This window comes from Coregonus lavaretus (assembly GCF_964263955.1).
Source record: "Coregonus lavaretus genome assembly, chromosome: 34".
Taxonomy (NCBI): Eukaryota; Metazoa; Chordata; class Actinopteri; order Salmoniformes; family Salmonidae; genus Coregonus; species Coregonus lavaretus.
Window position 1 is genome coordinate 12,558,491 of NC_140021.1, and position 7,579 is coordinate 12,566,069.

A 7,579-nucleotide genomic window follows, 5' to 3' on the forward strand; every position below is an offset into this window, starting at 1 on the left:
ACAATGGAGCGGTCACGGCTCGGTCTGCTGCTCCTCGCGCTCTGCCTTTTACATATGGTGAGTAGATGTCACCTATAGGTACAGTGCATTCAGAAAGTATTCAGACCCCTTGACTTTTTCCGCATGTTGTTACGTTACAGCCTTATTCTAAAATTGGTTAAATTATTTTTTCCTACACACAATACCCCATAATGACAAATCGAAAACAGGTTTTTAGAAATGTTTGCAAATGTATTAAAAATAAAAAACAGAAATACCTAATTTACATAAGTATTCAGACCTTTTGCTATGAGGCTCGAAATTGAATTCAGGTGCATCCTGTGTCCATTGATCATCCTTGAGATGTTTCTACAACTTGATTGGCGTCCACCTGTGGTAAATTCTATTCATTGGACATGATATGAAAGGCACACACCTGTCTATGTAGGGTCCCACAGTTGACAGTGCATGTCAGAGCAAAAACCAAGCCATGAGGTCGAAGGAATTATCAGTAGAGTTCCGAGAGGATTGTAGCTCAGCTGGTAGAGCACAGCGCTTGTAATGATGAAATTTGGTTCGATCCCCGGGACCACCCATACACAAAAAAATGTATGCACGCATGACTGTAAGTCGCTTTGGATAAAAGCGTCTGCTAAATGGCATATTATTATTATTATTATAGATCTGGGGAAGGGTACCAAAAAATTTTTGCAGCATTGAAGGTCCCCAAGAACACAGTGGCCTCCTTCATTCATAAATGGAAGAAGTTTGGAACCACCAAGACTCTTCCTAGAGCTGGCAGCCCGGCCAAACTGAGCAATTGGGGGAGAAGGGCCTTGGTCAGGGAGGTGACCAAGAACCCAATGGTTACTCTGACAGAGCTCCAGAGTTCCTCTGTGGAGATGGGAGAACCTTCCAGAAGGACAACCATCTCTGCAGCACTCCACCAATCAGGCCTTTATGGTAGAGTGGCCAGACGGAAGCCACTCCTCAGTAAAAGGTACATGACAGCCGGCTTGGAGTTTGCCAAAAGGCACCTAAAGGACTCTCAGACCATGAGAAACAACATTCTTTGGTCTGATGAAATCAAGATTGAACTCTTTGGCCTGAATGCCAAGCGTCACGTCTGGAGGAAACCTGGCACCATCCCTACGTTGAAGCATAGGGGTGGCAGCATCATAATGTGGGGATGTTTTTCAGTGGCAGGGACTGGGAGACTAGTCAGGATCGAGGGAAAGATGAACGAAGCAAAGTACAGAGATATCCTTGATGAAAACCTGCTCCAGAGCGCTCAGGACCTCAGACTAGGGCGAAGGTTCACCTACCAACAGGACAACAACCCTAAGCACACAGCCAAGACAACGCAGGAGTGGCTTCGGGACAAGTCTCTGAATGTCCTTGAGTGGCCCAGCCAGAGCCCGGACTTGAACCCGATCAAACATCTCTGGAGAGACCTGAAAATAGCTGTGCAGCGACACTCCCCATTCAACCTGACAGAGCTTGAGAGGCTCTGCAGAGAAGAATGTGAGAAACTCCCCAAATACAGGTGTGCCAAGCTTGTAGCGTCATACCCAAGAAGACTCAAAGCTGTAATCGCTGCCAAAGGTGCTTCAACTAAGTACTGAGTAAAGGGTCTGAATACTAATGTAAATGTGATATTTCAGTTTTATTTTTTATATATACATTTGCAAACATTTCTAAAAAACCTGTGTTTGCTTTGTCATTATGGGGTATTGTGTGTAGATTGATGAGTGAAAAAAACAATTTACTCAATTTTAGAATAAGGCTGTAACGTAACAAAATGTAGAAAAGGTTCAAGGGGTCTGAATACTTTCCGAATGCACTGTAGGTGCAGTGGCGATTTTAGCATGTAAATCTTGGTGGGGCAAAAAAACAAATCAATAAATTATGCATGCCAGCAAAGCCACTAAACTAAACAATACATTAATTTCACTATAACGGTGACAAATAAAGCTGTCCCAACAGCAGAGCTTTCCTTTCAGCACCATGGAGTGAATCCTTACCACTGCTACACCTGGCTATCAGCGGAGCCTGGTCTGGCAGCGAAACAGTTCATTCAGCCTTATTTACTGCCTTTTTAAAAAATATAGTTGATATGGCTGACTTGCTTAAACAAATGTGGTTTCTACTGACAATTGAGATGTACAAACTATGGCATAAGGGGATGACGAGCGGATAAGAGGGAATCCGTCATTTCGATTAGGACGGACGTAGTCAATATAACTATTTGTTCAGCGCTTTTGAAATGTACAGCGACAGAATTCAGAGTTGGATGACCGTTCAAAACTTATTTTCCAGAGCTCGTTTTTTTCAGAGTTCCCTGTTGTCTTGAACTCACTGAAGTCTGAGATTTCCCAGTTCCGAGTTTCCAGTTGTTTTGAATGCGGCAGAAGTCATGTGAATGTCATGTGAATGTTTATCCTTTTAAGCTTGGAAAAGAGACCAGTAAACCCAGACTTGGACCACACACCCACTCCACTGAATAGCAGGCTAGTGATTGCTTTGCAACTCTTGCACTTAGCCACTGATTCCTTCTAAACCACTCATTGTTGAATTTCGATTTCCAACTTGTTGTGTAATGTTTATGTCCAATGGCCGATGAGCACCGATATGACAAGGATTGAAAAGGATTTGCCAGTAGATTGTCGACCTGATTCATGATGATGACTGCTTGTCCAGCTTGCTAGCTAAGATTTTGAAAGTATGATGTTGACGTGATCAGTCCAATCAAAGCTACGGTAGATAATAATATTATTATTATTATTATATAACATGATTTGATGTCATTTTATCTGTGGTCAATGACCTTGAGCCTTCTTGGATGGGCACTTCTAATGTAAATCTATGGCAGCACCCAAGGGGCTTGAATTTTCAAGCTCTCCCTGTAGATTTGGGACACATGGTGTCCCAATGAGTGACAGAACACTGAGCCAATCACGGCACAACTAGTGAACATTACCAACCCCTACGCTCCGTATTTTCCGCTGGCTGCCCCACCACCACAGAAAGCACTGAGCTAGGCTGAAACACCTGCATTTTGGAGCTGCTTTACTCAAGAAAGCAAAAAAGAGACCATGTTTGTATGCGGCTTTATTAACTCAATGATTTTTTTTTTTTTTTTAAGCTACACAGGTGGGGCTCAAAACAGGTTGGTAAACATTGATGGGTGACCACTGGGTAGGTGCACTGTAGAAACTCATTCAACCAATTGAATAGTGGTTAGTCAAACATTTACAACTGCCTGTAGAACTCAAATCATAAAAGTGATACTCATTCAGATGTCAATCGGATGTTCTTATAACTTAATGTTTCTGAGTATTGTTAACAAATATTAGGTTATTGAGTAAATATAACTTTATTTATCTGCTCTGCTAATAAACAATTAGTTAATTTTTACAATTTATGGTTATTTAAAGTCAATCTAACATTTATTAAATAAGTTGTTCTTACTTGAGTCTATTTTGTTATACATCTTTACTTAAAATAATAAAGTAGTAGTTAGACACATTGATATTTGAGTGAAAAACACTTGATTGATCTGCGTTGTGCTCATAGCCACCCCGGGAAGTAGGGGTGCTCATTCAGTCATTTCCGAGTTTTGTTTTATTCCTCCGAAATTTTAAGACTTTGTCAAGCAACTAGTTACCGACCCACAATTGGTATTTAGGCCTACTGTGATTTCTGTGATAATATGGAGGAATTAAAAATGATCTCTCCTTTGTAAAGGCCTATTAGTGGTACATAGCTAAGCTGAAAATGTGGACTCAATGGTAAACTTTGTGATAAAAGCACAACATTTGACATAGAGGTAGATGTATGTACTCTGAAAAATATAGAGATATGCAGCCACCCCAGATTTGGCGCCTGGGGGGCGTGGCAGCCACTATAACTGAAAAATAACTAAAAAATGTGAACGCATATTTGGCTTCCAGTCAATGTCTCTGTACCAAGTCGAGATTCTCATCTTTCAGATGCAATTGGAAGTGAGTTGGAAGTGAGTTAATAATAATAAATAATAATATGCCATTTAGCAGACGCTTTTATCCAAAGCGACTTACAGTCATTCGTGCATACATTTTTGTGTATGGGTGGTCCGGGGGATCGAACCCACTACCTTGGCGTTACAAGCGCCGTGCTCTACCAGCTGAGCTACAGAGAACCACAACCAATTTGTTGTTTGAGTTGATATCCCATAGCGTTCTTTTATGGTATGATACAGTGCCTTCAGAAAGCATTCATACCCCTGGACTTATTCCATACTGTGTTGTGTTACAGCCTGAATTCAAAATTGATTAAATAAATAAAAATCACCCATCTACACACAATACCCCATAATGACAAAGTGAAAACATGTTTTTAGAAATCTTTGCAAATGTATTGGAAATGAAATACAGATATCTAATTTACATAAGTATTCACACCCCTGAGTCAATACTTTGTAGAAGCATCTTTGGCAGTGATTACAGCTGTGAGTCTTTCTGGGTAAGTCTCTAAGAGCTTTCCACACATGGATTGTGCAACATTTGCTCATTATTTTCAAAATTCGTCAAGCTCTGTCAAATTGGTTGTTGATCATTGCTAGACAACCATTTTCAGGTCTTGCCATAGATTTTCAAATAGATTTAAGTCAAAACTGTAACTCGGCCACTCAGGAGCATTTACTGTCTTCATGGTAAGCAACTCCAGTGTATATTTGGCCTTGTGTTTTAGGTTATTGTCCTGCTGAAAGGTGAATTCATCTCCCAGTGTCTGGTGGAAAGCAGACTGAACCAGGTTTTCCTCTAGGATTTTGCCTGTGCTTAGCTCCATTCTGTTAATTTTTTATCCTGAAAAACTCCCCAGTCCTTAATGATTACAAGCATACCCATAACATGATGCAGCCACCACTATAATTGGAAATATGGACAGTGGTACTCAGTAATATGTTGTATTGGATTTGCCCCAAACATAACACGTTATATTCAGGACAAAAAGTTAATTGCTTTGCCAAATTTTTGGAGTTTTACTTTAGTGCCTTGTTACAAACAGGAAGCATGTTTTTGATTATTTGTATTCTGTACAAGCTTCCTTCTTTTCACTCTGTCAATTAGGTTGCTATTGTGGAGTAATTACAATGTTGTTGATCCATCTTCAGTTTTCTCCTATCACGGCCATTAAACTCTGTAACAGTTTTAAAGTCACCATTGGCCTCATGGTGAAATCCCTGACCGGTTTCCGTCCTCTCCGGCAACTGAGTTAGGAAGGACACCTGTATCTTTGTAGTGACTGGGTGTATTGATACACCATCCAAAGCATAATTAATAACTTCACCATGCTCAAAGGGATATTTAATGTCTGCTTTTTTATTTTTACCCATCTCCCAATAGGTGCCCTTCTTTGCGAGACATTGGAAAACCTCGCTGGTCTTTGTGTTTGAATCTGTGTTTGAAATTGACTGCTCAACTGAGGGACCTTACAGATAATTGTATGTGTGGGGTACAGAGATGAGGTAGTCATTAAAAAATAATGTTAAACACTATTATTGCACACAGAGTGTGTCCATTCAACTTATTATGTGACTTGTTAAGCAAATGTTTTCTCCTGAACTTATTTAGACTTGCCATAACAAAGGGGTTGAATACATATTGACTCAAGACATTTCAGCTTTTCATTTTTAATTAATTTGTAAAAATTTAGAAAAACATAATTCCACTTTGACATTATAGGGTATTGTGTGTGGGCCAAACTCAATTTAATCAATTTTAATGTCAATACAACAAAATATGGAAAAAGTAAAGGGGTGTGAATATTATCTGAAGGCACAGTAAAAGTCTGATGGCACCGGTGCACATATCGCCCATATCGTTGCCATTTTAGGTAATGTCAAATTAGCTAAATCGCCAATTTATCAGCCACGGAGCACCACAGAAACACAGCACTTTTAATGAATAACAGACAAATGTTCATAATAAGTGGCTAAGGATGAAATTTATCAAAATATCTATTAAAAACATGAAAAACATACAAAATATTGACTATAAATGTGTGAAAATTTTAAAATATATACTTATTTTGGGGAATTTAAACCATGTACTTGTGTTACAAAAGGTTAATAAAATTAAAACTGTTACTGCTTGACAGAGGGTGTCTCTTTGCAATCATTATCAATTTGGTGTAAAATAATTACCCCAATTGGCACTTTTAAGCTAAAAATATGTTAGTGCTTTTCAGATTAATCCTATTGTTACTTAATTTGTTCGGGGGTGGATTCTCTTCAGACAGACAACTCTCCCAACAAATCACGAGGCAGACATGATAGAACATCGCGATTAGAAACCAAAGTTTGCAGGCAAAACCTTTGCAGTGGTTTTAGTGAAGGTAGTTGAAGCAAACTAGCCACTGGCGAAAAAAATAATAAAAATAAATAAATAAATCACCTCTGTGATTTCCATCTTGCTAGCTACTATTTTGTATTTTATTCAAGCGAATAAGGTAGTGGCGTAGGCAGTGACGTAGTTCCTCTATGCCAAACTGACATTCTGTTACATACGGACGTGTTAAGCCGGAAAATTTGAAAATTGTGGGAGGCAACCTGGATGTCTAGAGAGACTACTCTCTATCTGTCTCTCTCTTTCTCTCTGTCTCTCCGTCCCTCACGCTCTCTCGAAAACACACACATAGTGTCAGGATATTGAGAATTTGAATTTTGTGTTCAATAAATTACATATTATAGGATGTTACGTGTATCCAGGTTTGATTGGTAGTGGTGATATGACGTGTGATTGGTTGAGACAGTAATGGAGAACTGTGTGATTGGTTGAGACAGTAATGAGGTGGTGTGTTATTGGTTGTTTGTGTTCTGGTGACAGTAAAGTTTATAAATCAGCTCCAAAAGGAACAGAGACCCCAAGAGGATGCAGACGATGCGGGGGAGTGGCAAGGAGTGAAGGGTGTAAACACAGTGACAGTCCTGAACTGTGGCAGAGCAAAGCGTTATTTCACAATATAAACTTAACAGATCTCCCAGCTAACTGCTCACACATGCACACATGCACACACAATACAAGCATATAAACACAACACACAGTTTATATTTGTCTGTGAGTGAATATCCTAAACCCTGCAAGTTAGAAGACATACTTAGCACAGGGATGGCTGTGTGTGTGTCTGTCTTTGTGTTTGTGTTAAGTGGAGGGGGTGTTCTTGGTTTGTTTGTTTGGATGTTCCTGTTGCCTGTGGTCACAATAAGTACCAAATGCCTTTAACCCTCTATACACAGTGAGCTCTGTCCAACGGAATGCAAGAATCTCTCTCTCTGTCTCTTTTCCATCTCTCTCAACACTCCCCCTCTCTCTTTCCACCCTTATGTCTTTCTCCCTCTCTCACAGTGTTTCTCATGTAGTCCAATTTAAAAAATGGTACAGCCAATATGTCTGCCTAAAGTAGATGAGTTAAGGAGACAAGGAGAAGAGAATAGGAGACGAGGAGAGAAGACGAGGAGTGGAGGCAGTAAAGACCATTTAGACACATCCATTGACTGTCTTTCTACTCCCTCTCTATCCAGAAAGTCAGCGGGAGAAATCCCACTTGTCACTTCCTC

At 39.8% G+C, this 7,579-nt stretch overlaps 1 pseudogene across 1 annotated transcript in view; it reads left to right on the forward strand.

Moving 5' to 3' along the window:
• LOC311109353 (vasoactive intestinal polypeptide receptor 2-like) overlaps nt 1-7,579 on the forward strand; it is an 18,570-nt pseudogene continuing 10,991 nt past the window's right edge. Inside the window, exons 1-2 of the transcript in view lie at nt 1-57; nt 7,544-7,579. The exon at nt 7,544-7,579 is cut by the window's right edge and continues 67 nt beyond it. The product of the transcript in view is annotated as a vasoactive intestinal polypeptide receptor 2-like (transcript). The remainder of the gene's footprint in view (nt 58-7,543) is intronic.